Source organism: Sus scrofa, chromosome 13, assembly GCF_000003025.6.
Source record: "Sus scrofa isolate TJ Tabasco breed Duroc chromosome 13, Sscrofa11.1, whole genome shotgun sequence".
In the NCBI taxonomy this organism is placed as follows: domain Eukaryota; kingdom Metazoa; phylum Chordata; class Mammalia; order Artiodactyla; family Suidae; genus Sus; species Sus scrofa.
This window is the reverse complement of record NC_010455.5, coordinates 175,906,011-175,922,103: the sequence shown is the minus strand read 5'-3', so window position 1 is coordinate 175,922,103 and position 16,093 is coordinate 175,906,011. Positions and strand designations below refer to the sequence as shown.

Genomic DNA, 16,093 nt, shown 5'->3' with positions numbered 1-16,093 from the left:
GAGAAACAATTTGAAGTGACTCTTATCCCCATACTTCCAAGGATAGGACATAAAAGTTACCAATTTAAATATACAGGAGAGAAGTTAATTCATTCCTTACAATGGCTGCCTTAGAGCCTTAGGAATTAGTGAATGCTGACTGACCAGGGCTGGGCAGGAAGGACAAGGGAGCTGAAGCTTAGGGTCCCTCACATGCATAGACCTCTGCCAAAGTTAGGGAAGGGGCCCTATAAGATCATCATGTGATCATTTGCCAAAGCATGGTTTTTAACTTTAATCCATCAAAGGACATTTTATTTTATTATTTTTTATTTCATTTTCTTAAGTAAAATTCTTTAAATTTCAAAAAACTCATGTTCGACCAAAACTAGATCCATCCTAAACAATGAGATATAGTAGACTATTTTAGACCTAGAGGGTTTAGTCCTTCCTCTAAATCACATGAAGGAGGGAACACTAGCAGTAGACACCTGAACATGGCCATGGAGAAGTTGCTGGTCAAGGGCAAGTTCATCTGCAGAGAGCAAGACTGGCAGGAGCAGCTCAGCAGACTCAGGAAACTGTCCATGTTTGGAAAGAGCCTCTGGAGGAATGATAAAGGTACCTGGCTAGGAACATATAGTCCGATTGACAAATTCTGGTAAAAGCTTGAGTGAGAAGGGAAATCAGGAAATGAATGTCCCTCTTCGTTAAGGAATCTTGTCCAGCTATAGTGGGCAGAGGTAGAAGAGAAAAAGAGAAGAGTTGAATTGATGTGTAGTTGTTGGGGACTGCAGGGTTAATGGTGGAATGGGAAGGCACCTGCTTAAAATAATGCAGATGGTGAGTGGCAGAATCAGCACTGGGTCCTATATCACTCCCCGAGTAATCCAGCCACTGAAAGGAGACACTTCACTAAATTGATGATGAGGATTACCTGTGGTATGATATTATTCCAGTTATTGGAGATACAACATTAGAAAATATCCTGAATATCTGTTGTCTATAAGGCAAAAAACAAGAAAAATCCTCCTGAGGGTTTAAGTCATGATTTAAGAACCACAAGGATGGGAGAGTTTGGCTTAACTTCCCTCTCTGCTTTCTCTTCCTGGCTTTAGGTTTCAACACTTCTAAATAGGGTAGCAATTCTATTTTTTTCTTTTCACCCAGGGTTAGTAGAATATTCACTTTCCTTAAAAAAATCTGTATAATCTCCAGGACATAATTCAACCGTCAATGATAAAGAAGACTGACTTTTAGTAAACTACTCCCATGACTTCAAATTACATTGCAATTTATCTAACTATCATTTTATTGTTGGGTATCACACTAATTCAGCTCAGCAAAACTCATGTTTATTCCCACTGGTAAAGGGTCTTTAGAGCATCAGTGATGTTTGGATGTTTGACTAAAGCTCTTAAAAAATCCCATTAGCTTTTAGGTGCTGATATCGTCAATGTTCAACTATATCTTTTAAATTTTTCAAGTAGTATTATTGTCTAAATAACTATTGCTGATCTTTCTTTTTAATTGGCAAAGACTTAAGCAATGTTTATCCTACCAGGACCTCCCACCCTCACCCCAAATGCACACAGGGACAGAAAGAGACAGAGCACAATATCTAATCATGTTTTTTGTGTGTGGGTACCATGGGGATAATATTGAGAATTACATTTTTTTGACAGAGGGAAATAGAGAATATATTATTTAATTTTCTCTTTAAGATTGTGCTGGAAAACTTACATTTTCTTTATATGCACAAATAATTAAAAAAAAATTCTGCTTGTTAAGAGAGAATGAAGGTCATGCCTTCAAGCAATTGATAAGAACACTAGGGAGAAAAGCCAGGGACCAACTCAAGGTATTTTTATATCACAAAGTATACTCCATGAATACTTGAAAATACTTGTAGCTGATATAGATGGAAAAGAGAGAACAGAAAGCTCTATCAAAGAAGACACTCCAACATACTGAAAGTTTTTGTAACATTGGTGCCAAGGGCAATCATGATTCTGTGGGGAGTTTATGCTCATCTTTTTCAATGAGATTCTACTTTGAAGTACAATGTAACATTACATCGTTTCTAAGAGGATAGGGTGTTATTATAAGACAAAAACTTCAAGTGATAAAAGTACTTGTATTTATAGAAGGTAGCTTAGCCTAGAGCTATAGCAACATAATAACTGAGGGTACCTCTGGCTGGCTTTCTAATCTGTTTATGGTACAACTGCACTATTTAGACAATACTTTAAAAGATTTTAAAAAGGTAAATATTTTTACCATGTACATTTTAAATTAATGGGGGCAAACTCACTAATACGATCCTAGAAAATGGGTTCTATGGTCATTACAAAAAATACATATATCTATACAATGTTTTTATAGAAAGCATAGCAGGATTTTTTTTTCTTTGCTCTTGGCTTTTTGTGCCTTGCAGAGTAAAGTATCTCTAAAGGACTGCTAGTCAGTTGTCATCCTGCTTTGTTTCTGAGTAGAACATAATCAGATTTGTAGGAAAAACACATAAGAACCTAAGGCAGTTCCTAGAACAGTTGACTTGATGGGATATTAAAACATCTGTTGCCAATAACTACAAGCATTTTTGGTACTCCAGCCAGTACAAACTTGTTATTCAATTATTAATAATATGAAAGTTAATGTTCTATTCTGCTTCAAGTTATATAAAATGCATTGTTTAAATTCTGTAACCATTTTGTTTTCCTCTGGAGTTTGGCTCTTTAACATTTGCTGGTTTTACCCAATCACCAGTCATGTCAAAGAGAAAAAAATAAGCATATTGGCAGCATGCAAGGAACAGAATAACACAGATTTTAAATGCCCCCAAAGAGAATGAATTAGGCTCCCATTACTGAAAGGAGATTCTACAGAGCCTTAATACTCTGCTGTTTGCTCACATTAGTTCCCATAATCAGGCCTCTTTAACCAAAGACAATATCCTAGCAACAAAAAATTGAAATGTAGGTCTTTGTGAGCTTTGGAAAGAGAGCTCTGCTCTCACTTAAGACAATATATAGATTTCTATTTCAGCAGACACCAATGAGCTGCCATGTGAACTGTTACAGTCCATTCTGAGAATTTTATAAATAGTTGTCGTACAACCTATAGTTGCTTATGCTTTAGAGAAGCAAGATGGTATTGCTGAGAGAGGGAAGGGGAGAAATTGGGAAGGAGAGACAGAGAGGGAGAGAGAGAGGGTTGGGGGGGAGAGAGAAAGTTACATCCAGGAAAAAAAGAAGAGGTTTCATTTTTCCTGGCTAGCATGGGAGTGGAGTGAGGTCAGGGCCAGGACTTCTGGTAGGTGAGTCATTTTGGGTCTTTCCTCCAAAATGACCCAGGCTAGGGCAGGGCTGAATTAATGGGAAAGGGGTTTTTTACTAAAGCTGTTGTTTTCAGGAAAAGTTTCTTTCTGGTCTTGTAAAAGTTCCCAGATGGACTCCAAGCTCTGGAAAGGTGTAGGGAATTGCTGAGGCTCTTAGTGTCTAATTTTCTTCAAAGAGTTTCCTTCTACCCTCTCCTTCAGTGTATGAGTTTGGGCTCTACAAGCCAGATTGATTATCAATATAACACACTGTATCTCTCAATTCACTCAGAGCAAAAGTCAGGGTGTCTTTTCCTTTGTCTTGTTTTAGTGGATAAGACACAGGTTTGAGATTTGGCTAGACTTCCACTACACAGTATTCTCTCTGGCTATGGACATCTGGGTAGGCCATTCAATTTCAGCAAAACTCAGGGTCTTTCTTTGCACAATGTGGTTAATGATAACTTCTACTTCAGAGTGTCATGAAAGTCATAGTACCTGTCAGAGCAAGCACTCACAAAATAGTTTTCTAACTAGTTTATTCAAGGTATAAAAATAAACTAATCTGACTTAGGCAACACTCTGAAAAGTGAAGACCTCTGAGGATCCACTTTGTCCTTGCTTCTATCTCTCCAGGTGTCTTGGGGCTTTATGCTGATGATGATAAATTACTTGTTAGGACCACTTACATTTATAAGGTAAGATGATTGTAGAGGCTAGACATTAAATCAAAAGAATTATTCTAATCATGGAATTTTAGGAAGTCATCAGTGGAGAGACTTAGAAGAAAAAGTTTATTTCACTCTTTGAGTCACAGGTGCCTCCCTATTGCACTAATACATAGAGATAACATTTCAGGTGTCAGATGACTTTTGCCATTTGATCTTTAATGACATTTCCTCATCAGAATCTTTACTCATCATCCTGAAATTTCTGTATGCACGTGTCCCAGATAATAACTGAGAAAACAGTCAAGAAGATTAGAAATAGTCACATGGAGATTTCTCTCTTCAGAGTACTTGTTTAAATACCATTAGATCAATGATGGCAGGAGTCAATAACGGCCCATAAAACATGACTGGCAAATGTGAATTTAATTTGTTGCCATAGTTTAGTGTCTAGTTCCATTGAAAACCATCTGGTATTTTTGGTTATTTATCTTGGAGAAGCCACACATTAAATATCTCATCTTGTGATGGGAGGAGAGCTGGCTTTCCTTGTCTCTCATGGGTTTCTTAAAATGAATTCGGATTATAGAATTCATAGCAGGACACATACATGCCATACTATGACTTATGTCTTATTAATATAACATCAAATTCAAACATTTAATATTTATGTACATTATATAAATTACAGTATATATTTTATATCTAACATATATTAAATATTTGAAATAATAAATATAAAATATTTGAATTCTATGTCACCAGATCTTATAAATAATTTTCACTTCAGCCCCAAATTTCATTAAACATTTCTTAAAGGATATACTTAAGATAGAGAATCCTAAAAGATTAGAAGCTGGAAAGAAATATTAGAATTTAACTGCCCCATCCTTTCTTTTAAAGATGAGAAATACAAGGACTGAAATTTTTTTTTAATGATGATTTTTATTTTTTTCTATTATAGCTGGTTTAGGACTGAAGAAATTGAATGAACTATATTCAAGGCGACCCAGATATTTAATGAGTTTTTGTACCATTATTCTGCAACTTAGATCCTATATTCTGCAACTTAAATCCTATATTCTGCTCTAGTTCCAATCTTGGGCTGCAGAATACTACCCATGATGAGTTTATCGGCTCTTCCCCAAAGGGGGCATGTGTGTTTCTCATTAACATGCTTGATGCTCAACTGTTCCCCTCTCCTGAATGAACCCGGTTCTTCTCTCTTTGATTTATCCTATGCCTCCTGTTATATATACTATGTAATGTATTTTATATATACACACATACACACTTGCCTCCTCTTCACAGTCTTACCAATATGTCCTTCATTTCTGCTGTGCAAACCTGCTAATTAGGCCACACACCTCCCATCCTAGCTCCTCCCTCTGTGTCCTTATGCTCACATTGCTAATCATTGATGCACTTCACATATTCTGCTGCTGCCTTCTGGACACATGGTAGGATTGGATTATTCCTCCCACCCTTTTTTTAGGTCAAGTGTGGATGGCTGACTTTCATTCAATGATATGTGAGTGGAAGGCATAAGAGGTACTACATGATTCGTCAAGTTCCTTCTGACTTCACAATAGTCATAAACATATGTTGAGATAAGGTCTCCCTCTCCAGGTTTCTGAGTGGCCACAATGAGCAAAGCCCCTTTCTAACTCCATGTAGGACAAGTGCAAAATAAACAACCCTATGTTGCCTCAGATTAGGACATGGTATTAGGACATGGTATGGTAGTAAAAATGGTAGAAAAGATAGTAAAGAGAGAGATATTTCTCTGCCAAAGGCATGAAAGGGAGAGTAAGAGAAAGCTATGGTATCTCTGGAAAGGCTTCATGGGAGAAGTGGATTACAGCCCAGGCTCTGACATAAAGGTGAAATGGGGACGTATAAATCAGAAGCCCATCTGTTGTAAATGGAGAGGTGGAGATTCTCCTGAGCAGCCTGCAGCCTTGAGAGCAATGAAATCCCTTCAGTTTAGAAGAGTTCCAAAGGTGTTGCTGACTCTTTAAATATATGCATATACATATTTTTAACTTTTATCAAACACCAGGGCTCCTAGGCACATATGTAATTCTGTGCTTCAAAGAGGTCAGAAGACATAATACATGGAAAAACTTTCTGATCAGTGGAGCTGGCCCCAAATGGAGCTGTCTCTTTTTTAAAAAGCTACATCACCATCTGGAAGAGATATTGAAGAAGACTTTCTACACAGCCTCTAAATTTCCTTCAAAGGCCAAGATTCTGACATACGCTCTCTCTATCCTAGTTTGTCTAGGTTTTCTCTGGAGCTATGTAGATCACACTCACATGAGCATTTCTTAAATACTATTTGAGAGTATCATCCTCTAAAGCATGCTCATCTCTAATTAAATATTTTTCTCAATTACTGTAAAATTTTCAACCTAGTGCTAAAAATAGTTTTTGTCCTACACTGAATAATTCAGTCATTTAAAGAGAAGCCATCGAAATGCAAAGTGTTGGCAGAACTCATTCCAACCAGAGTTCCAAGAGCAATCCAGAAAACAGATGGCCTTGGGATTAGCCCATTCTGCCAAGATCCCTGGGACACAGTTTAATCTGGTTAGTATATAATCTGATCTATAAAATAAAAAATCTGGGTTCAGGTCCAGCTATAGCTAAATTCCATAAAAATAATTAAAACTCATTCTAGTATATCTGCAGAAACAAACCTGAATTTTTCAAGCTGTTCTCATATACAACATTCAACTCAATTTAGTTCATAGTGTTTAAGCGATGGAATAAAAAGCAAGCTGAGAAAGCAGAGAACCCAGTTGACAATGCTGATTCTGCTCCTAATCCTGTGTGACCTCAGGCAAGTCAAGGATCCTTTCTGAGCTCAAAGGTCTAGCAAGTGTTAATGTTTTATGAATATGCTATTTCTTTGGTAAAATGAAAAAAAAATCTTCTTCCTATTTTAATACTGAATGCAAAATGCTTACAGACTGTGATAGAAACCAGTCAGTCCTAGATTGTTACTGCTCTGTACCGGGTGTGAGGAGAAAGGAGAAAAAACTGAATTTAAATGTGTTAAGAAATTGTGTTTAACTTCTTGAAGACACCTTTATTGTCTTTATAACCATATTTGCAATACTTTGGTATGTAAATATCTTTAAATATATGTTTGAATTCTTAATATAGACAAAAAAGGCTGTTGCTTCTTCAATTTACTGCATAAACACAAAAATTACCATCTGGTTAAATACTTGTGGGGAGAGGCACAGAATACTTTTTGTCTTGTTGCTGTAATAATAGTAACATTATCATCAGAGAAGAATAAGGTACAACAGAAAATAGAAGCATTTTGTTGACATTTTTGTATACATTTACCTGAAATCTTTAAGATACATATGTATACTGCACATGTATTGTGCACCTGTACTATGCTGGAGTATATACTCTATATACATACAGATACTCACACACCATTTTCCTGTTTGGGAAAATGGAATTTTCTCTATGATTCTTTTTTTTTTTTTTTGCTTTTTATGGCTGCACCCATGGCCTATGGAAGTTCCCGGGCTAGGGGTCCAATGGAAGCTGCAGCTGCCGGCCTACGCCACAGCCATAACCATGTGGGATCTGAGCCGCATCTTTGAACTACACCAAAGCTCATGACAAGGCTGGACCCTTAACCCACTGAGTGAGGCCAGGGATTGAACCTGTGTCCTCATGGGTACTAGTCAGATGCATTACTGATGAGCCACAACGGGAACCCCTCTTTCATTCATTTTTAAAACTGCCCTTTCTTTTAATATGCTTTTTTATTGAACCAATCATTCTCATTGATATGTAGCATAACTTTGCTAACATTCAAGCCGTATGTTCTACAAGAGCAGAAATCTTTTCTATCTTTCTCTCCACTGTGTTTCTTAAACCAGCAGAATCCACGGTCATTTCCTCAGTAAATACTTACTGAATAAATAAATGAAAGTAAGAAATTGAAAAACGCATTATGAACTCAAACAGTTAAAATTAGGAATACAGGCATACAGAGATGCTTTAAGACCACTTATGTATTAATAAATGATTAAATACATAAAATAGTTAAGAATAGAGGTGCACCCACATTAAGTCCAGTGCAACAACTTCCCTTGTATTAAAAAATGTAAATAAGAAAAAGGAATGACTATAAGTAGGAGAGGAAGAATAAGAAAATTAGTACTAAGGGTGTTTTATGTAAGTTTATGTTTCTGCACCTAACAAAAGGTGATAATTTGTGTGTGTGTGTGTGTGTGTGTGTGTGTGTGTGTATGTGTACACACATTTCTGAATAGCTATACAATCCAATTATTAAAAGCAAAATCTGCGTCTTCCATTTAAAGACTATTTATCCATGTTTCTAAAAGAGCAAGGATGTTAAGCCAAGTAATCTGTATCTTCAGTGTGAAAATGTTACAAGATGAAATGCTGTCAAAATAAAGTGGCAGTTTGAGGTATCAAGTAGTACATCATATTGCTTCAGGAGAATGGTAAGAAAAGTAATATAGTGCATTTATAACCTATTTGAACAAGAAATCTGAGTTTTAAGCTCAATTTAAGATCTTAGTTTAAGATGAATCAATTTAAAGAAACATAAATAAAGCATTTTTTTTTCAGAAGAGCAAAAACATGATGTAGAATTGATGAAGTAAGCAGGCACATGAGAATGTTAAGGGAAAATATATTCAGGGAATACACTAAAGGAGTTTAAAATAGACTTTCACAACTTAATAATAATAAGCAAAAATTAGAGTTATGTGTGTCTCTACAGATATCTCCAATTGTGTCACAGAATTTTATGTATTCATTTATTGTTTTACTTAGAATGTATTTTCCATAAAGAAATGTTTTTGCTGTTTGATTTTTGGCCACACCCATGGCATGTGGAAGTTCCTGGGCCAGGGAATGAATCTGAGTGTGGCTGAGACCTATGCCACAGCAGCAGCAACACTGGATCTTTAACCCACTGCACCAGGCTAGGGATCAAACCCACACCTCAGCAGTGACACGAGCTGCTTCAGAGACAATACCAGATCCTTAACCTGCTGTGCCACAGCAAAAATTCCAAGAAATGTTTTAAATAACAGCTTCCTTTTGAAAATAAAAAGACTTCTAATGTATCCTAAAACAATGCTATTAATAGGATAAAGATTTTTATGAAGATTAACTACCCATTTATAAATAATTCAGGAATGCATTCTGAGTTCTACATGGAGTTCTAGAAATATCTTTCTTTAGGCAACAGAAATAAAGATGCTCTAATGCAATATTTCTCTGTTGATAGAAATATTCTGTAAGACCCAAATGTGCCTAACAATTGAGCACTTGGAATGTGGCTGGTAAAAAGATAAAATGGAATTCCTCATTTTATATAGCAGCCACATGTATCCAATAGTTACTTCTTTGGACATGTCTGATTTATGTAAGGCTTTGTTATGGACTATATACTAGAGAGTAGGGTGGAAGGATATATTAAATTCATTTGTTTACCACAGCCATAGGAAAGGTCAGTATGGCTTTTGGCATTCTACAAACTCATTGTCTACAAACAAATTGACAATGACAAACCACTTTCCCTTTTTGCATTGCATTTTCCTTTTTCCACTCCTGAAAAGACCTACTCTGCCTTCAAGATCCAACTTGAATATTTCCTTCAATATTGAGTGCTTGACTCAATTATTATGTTCTTTGAAAGCCTATCTTATAAAATATCTCACATTTGTAAGCTTTCTAACCAACTTTATCTTATGCAGATTTTATTACCATTACCATTGTTTTGAGTGTAGCTAGCAATTAATGACTACCTGAATGAATGAATAAATGAATGAATAAATGAAAGTAAAATGAAATAGATGAAAGTATAGATTCTTTCTTCAAATTTATAATAGAGATAGACATAGACAAAATGCTTCCTTATTCTCTCTGTGATCTGCCCACAGATACCTGTTAGGACATACTCCAAACTTTATAAAGCGAGCTATAGTATACAACCCCAAAAGTAGGAATGGGAAGCGCCATATCTGCTGGGAATAATTTAAGGTCTGTATTGCCCCTCTTGGCAGGCCACTTCAGCCAGCACCAGTGGCCCCACAAACAGTGCCCATCCTGCTCCAGTAGGAAGACAATTCCAGTGCCCTTCTAAAAGTGGCTTCAACTTGAGGGGTCCAGTTCTGCCCATTATTAGTACACTTATAGCAGTTACAGCTGGACCTTGCAGCTAGCCAGCCTGGGGGCCTAGCCCACCTGGAAGCACACCCACAGCAATAACTGCCCAATTACAACAGGAGTGCTCATGTAACTCACATGGAGGATACTCTTGAAGCACATGGATCTGGTGAGCAGGAGGAACTGCACCACTGGACCCCACACGACACCTTTTACAGAAACTCATTCTTTCAAGTCTGGGAGGTATAGCTTACACATCTACTATATAGAAACAACCCAGAGAGGCAAAACAAGGAGACAAAAGAATAACTCCAAACAAAAGGAAGTAAATCCTCAGAAAAAGCTCTAAACAAAAGAGATGACTAATTTTACAGATGAAGGGTTCAAAAATACAGTCATAAAAATTCTTATCAAACTCATGACAAGAGTAGATGAACTCAGTAAGAACTTTAACAAAGAGGTAGAAAATATACATAAAAATCAAATAGAACTGAAAAATACAATAACCAAAATGAAAAATAGACTACTGGGGCTCAAGAGCAGATAAGAAGACATAAAAGAATGGATTTTCAGGAGTTCCCCTCGTGGTGCAGTGGTTAACGAATCCGACTAGGAACCATGAAGTTGCGGGTTCGATCCCTGGCCTTGCTCAGTGGGTTAAGGATCCGGCGTTGCCGTGAGCTGTGGTGTAGATTGCAGACGTGGCTTGGATCCCACGTTGCTGTGGCTTTGGCGTAGGCCAGTGGTACAGCTCTGATTAGACCCCCAGCCTGGGAACCCCCATATGCCGTGGGAGTGGACCTAGAAATGGCAAAAAGACACACACAAACACAAACACAAAGAATGGATTTTCAATCTGGAAAACAAGGTAGTGGAAATCACACAAACAGAATAACAAAAAGAAAAAATATTTTAAAAAATGAGGATATTTTAAGAGGCTTCTTAGACAATATCTAGTGTATTAACTTTTGCATTATCGGAATGTCAGAATGAAAAGAGACAGAAAACCTATTTGAAGAAATAATGGCTGAAAATTTCACTAACCTGGTGAAGATAATAGACACCCAAGTCAAGGAATCAGAGTCCCTAATGAGATGAACCAAAGAGAACCACACCAAAACATATAAGCAAAATATAAAAAGTTAAAGATAGGAGTTCCTGTTGTGGCTTAGCAGGTTAAGAATCCGACTAGAATCCATGAGGATGTGGGTTTGATACCTGGCCTTGCTCAGTGGGTTAAGGATCCAGTGTTGCCGTGAGCCAGTGGTATAGGTTGCAGACATGGCTCAGATCTCATGTTGCTATGACTCTGGCATAGGGCAGCAGCTGTGGCTCCTATTAGACTCCTAGCTTGGGAACTTCATATACCCCAGGTATGGCTCTAAAAAAAAAAGAAAAAAAAAGTTAAAGGTAAAGAGATAATCTTAAAATCAGTAAGACTAAATCTAGCTACATAAAAGGGAATCCTCATAAGACTATTAGCTAATTTTTACAGCAGAAACTTTACAGTCCAGAAGAGAATGGCACAATATATACCAAGTATTAGGAAAAAAGTGCAACAAAACAAAACTTGCAACCAAGAATACTCTACCAGGAAAAATTATTCAGAATTGAAGAAGAAATAAATAATTCCCAGGCAAGCAAAAGCTAAGGAGTTTATTAACACTAAACTGTCTTTGCAAGAAATGTTAAAAAAAACTTTTTTAAACAGAAAATAAAATACCATTGTAACTAGAAATAAGAAAGTTAAGAGAGAAAATATTTTCATTGGTAAAGATGAACATATAGTAAAAGCAACAATCAGCCAACTATATAGCTAGTATGAAGGCTAAATGTCAAAAGTAGCAGAGTCATTTACATTTAAAATAATTCAGTAATATGAAAAATAAAAAGATGTAAAATATGATGTCAATAACATAAAATGTGATGGGTGGGAGTAAAAACCTAGTGTTTTTGGAATGTGCTCAAACTATCATCTTAAAATAGTCTGTGATACATACATACAGATATTACACATAGGATGTTATATATGAAACTCTTAGAAACCACAAACTAAAAATATATAACAGATACACAAAAAATAGAGAAAATAATATAAATCTCAAAGAAAATCATCAAATGAAAAGAACAAGAGAAGAAAGGAAAAGAGAAAAACTATAAAAACTAGCAGAAAATAATGACCAAAAAACAATGAGTATATACCTATCAACAATTATTTTAAATGTAAATGAACTAAATATTCCAATCAAAAGACATAGAGTCTCTGAGTAGATAAAAATCCAGACCCATATATAAGTTCCCTATAAGAGAGCCACTTCAGATTTAAAGACACACAGACTGACAATTAAGAAATGCGAAATGTATTCCATGTAAATGGAAACAAAAAGAAAGCTGTGGTAGTAACAGTCAAATCATACAAACTACACTTTGAAATGAAAAAATAACAAGAGACAAAGGATGGCATTACATAATGTAAAAGGAATCAGTTCAACAAGAGGATATAACACTTGTAAACATGCACATAACGTAAGAGCATTTAAATTCATAAAGCAAATATTAGCAGATATAAAAAGAGAGATTGACAGATATCCAATAAAAGTAGAGAACTATAACACCCTCCTTATATTAATGGATAAATCATCTAGACAGAAAATCAGTAAAGAAATGTTGGTCTCAAATGACACATTGGATCAAACAGACTTAATATATACACAACATTCCACCTCCAAACAACAGAATACACATTCCAAGTGCATATGGAACATTCTTTAGGATAGATCAAAAGTTAGGCCACACAAGAAGTTTCAATGAGTGAGAGAAGGTTAAAATCTTATCAAGCATCTTTTCTGACTACCAACAATATGAAACTAGAAATCAATTCTAAGAAGAAGACTTCAAAAACTGTAAACATGTGGAAGCTAAACAACATGTCACTAAAAAGACAATGGGTCAACAAATAAATTTAGATGGAAATAAAAAATATTGAGACAAAAGGAAATGGAAACACAAAATTTCAAAATCTATGAATGTAGAAGAGCAGTTCTAAGGGGAAAGTTTACAACAATACAGGTCTAACTCAGGAAACAAACAAAAAACCCTCAAACTACATATCCCTACACCTAAAGGTATTAGAAAAGGAAGAACAAACCCAAAGATAGTAGAAGGAAAGAAATAATAAACATCAGAGTGAAAATAAAGAATAAAAAATAATAGACACTATCATTGAAACTAAGAGCTGGTCTTTGAAAAGATAAACAAAATTGATAAAACAATAGCCAGACTCTTCAAGAAAAGAAGAGAAAGGGCCCGCCCACAAATAGAATCAGAAATGAGAGAAGAGAAATTGCAATTAACATCACAGAAATAATCATCATAAGAGATTACTAAGAACAATTAAATGCCAACAAACTGAATGACCCAGAAAAAAAAAATGGATAAATTCTCGGAAACATATAATATTCTAAGACCAAATCAGGAGGAAATAGAAAATTTGAACAGATCAATCAATAGTAATGGAATTCACAAGCAATAAATAAAAACTCCCAACAAGCAAAAGTCCAAGACGAGACAGCTTTACAGAAGAATTCTACAAAACATTTAAAGAACAGATAATACATATCCTCTCAAAGTACTCCAAAAATTTGAAAAGGAAGGAATACTTCCAAATTCATTCTGAGGCCAAAACCTCAACTACCTTGATAGCAAGACAAGATAAAGGCATTACAAAAAAAAAAAAAAATTACAGCCCAATATCCCTGATGAACATAGATACAAAAATCTCCAATAAGATATTAATAAATTAATTCAATATATATATTATAAGGGTCATACACCATGATAATAGATCAATGGAATAGAACAGAAAATCCTCAAATAAACCCACCCATACATGGTCAATTAACTAAATAACAACAAGTCAAGTATACACAGTGGGCAAAAGCCAGTCTCTTCTGTAAGGGGCTTTGGGAAAATTGGACAGCTACGTGCAGAAGAACCAAATTGGACCACTATATTACACCATCTGAAAAAAAAAAAACTCAAAGATTATTAAAGACTTAAATGTAACACTTAAAACCATAAAATGTCTAATAGAAAACATACAGCATTCTCTAACACTAGTTTTAGTAATATTTTTAAAATCTATCTTCTTAGGCAAGAGAAACAAAGCAAAAATAAACATGGAGTAAATTAAACTACAAAACTTTTGCAAAGAAAGGGAAAACATCAACAAAATGAAAAGGTAACAGTGGATGTCAGAAGATATTTGCAAGTGATATAATCAATGAGAGATTAATATTCAAAATATACAAAAACTCATAAAATTCAACATTAAAAAGCCAAACAATTCAAGCAAGAAATGTTTCCAAGGAATATATAGTGATGGCCAACAGACATGTGAAAAGATGCTCAGCACCACTAATCATTAGGGAAAGGCAAATCAAAAACACATGTGATATATCTTCACATCCATCGGAATTCCAAAAGATATATACACTCTTATATTCACTGCAGCATTATTTACAATATCCAAGAAATGGAAGCAACCCAAATGGCCATCAATACATGAATGGATAAAGATGTAGCATACGTACAGTAGACTATCATTCAACCATACAAAAGATGGAATCTTGCCATTTGTGACAATATGGATGGACCTAGATGATATTATGCTGTGAAATTAGTCAGAGAAAGACAAATGCCATACCGTATGGTTTTAAATGTGTGTTGAATCTAAAACACACAAAAGAAACAATCAAAATAGAAACAGATTCATATATACAAAGAAAAACTGATTTTCCAGAGGGAAAAGTGTTGGCGGTTGGAAGAAATAGGTAAAGAGGATTAAGAGATACAAACTTGCAATTATAAAATAGTCATAATAGGGATGCAATAAATAGCATAGGGAATATTGTCAATAGAATTGCAATAACTTTGGATGGTGACAGACAGTATTGCACTTACTGTGGTGATCAATTTGCAGTGCATACAAATGTTGACTCACTATGTTGAATACCTGTAACTAATGTAATATTATATCAATGACAAAATAAAAATTAAAACTTACATGTATAGAAAATATTAATTCAGTATTGGTTAAATTCTTTCCGTGTACAATGGGCTCTCTCAATAAATAACCTTATTTTACCTAACTGGTGAAGATTAATGATATTTTCTTCAAAAAATTGTTTGTCTTGTCATATTTTCATTTTTCTATTAATGGTTTTGAAATTTAACAGTTTATGGGATTGATCCTTGCATATAACACAGCATCAGATTGAGTAGCTGTTAATTATCTTGGGTAACGAGTGCATGAATTCTTTGTATTTCAGTACCAGATGCACTCTGCCGTCAAGGTCAGAGTAAACACAAGAATGATTCTTCAGGAAGAAATGTGATCACTCATGGCAAGAGAGCTTACAAGCTTCTAACACTTTTGGTATTCTTTAGACTATATTTCACTTACCAGAATTAGTTTGTAGTAGGTAATTAACTGTGTGATAAAGCCCACATTAAGAATTCAGATAATAAAACATTAACATAAAATATAAATTATTAATACGCTACACATGTTGTGTGAGTGAATTTTGAGCACAAGGATATGTATCTACTAATTTCCCTTGGAAATTAATGTGCCAAAGAACAACCTCTCTCTAATTTTGCTTCATATTGTCCTACCTCCTAGGAGGAATTTGATTAATGGGAACAGTTATGGAAGGTATTATGCTTTGATTAATGTTCTTTAATTTAAAAAAAAATCAAAAAAGAGGATCTTTTTTTGCACATTCAACAATAAAATGATTATATCCCTGAAATGTCTCATTCTTTTTCTTTTGACATTTCTTGGTGCAAAAAATTTCTTTGAATATAACCCAGGAGAAGAATTATATTCTTAACTGGTTGAGAACTAATTTATTTTTAGGTGTCTCAATAGCAGAAAAATTCTTTTGTT

The 16,093-nt window shown here is 35.1% G+C and overlaps 1 protein-coding gene across 12 annotated transcripts in view; it reads right to left on the bottom strand.

Moving 5' to 3' along the window:
* ROBO1 (roundabout guidance receptor 1) overlaps positions 1 to 16,093 on the bottom strand; it is a 1,131,260-nt gene that overhangs the window by 557,379 nt on the left and 557,788 nt on the right. The gene's annotated exons all lie outside the window — the stretch shown is intronic.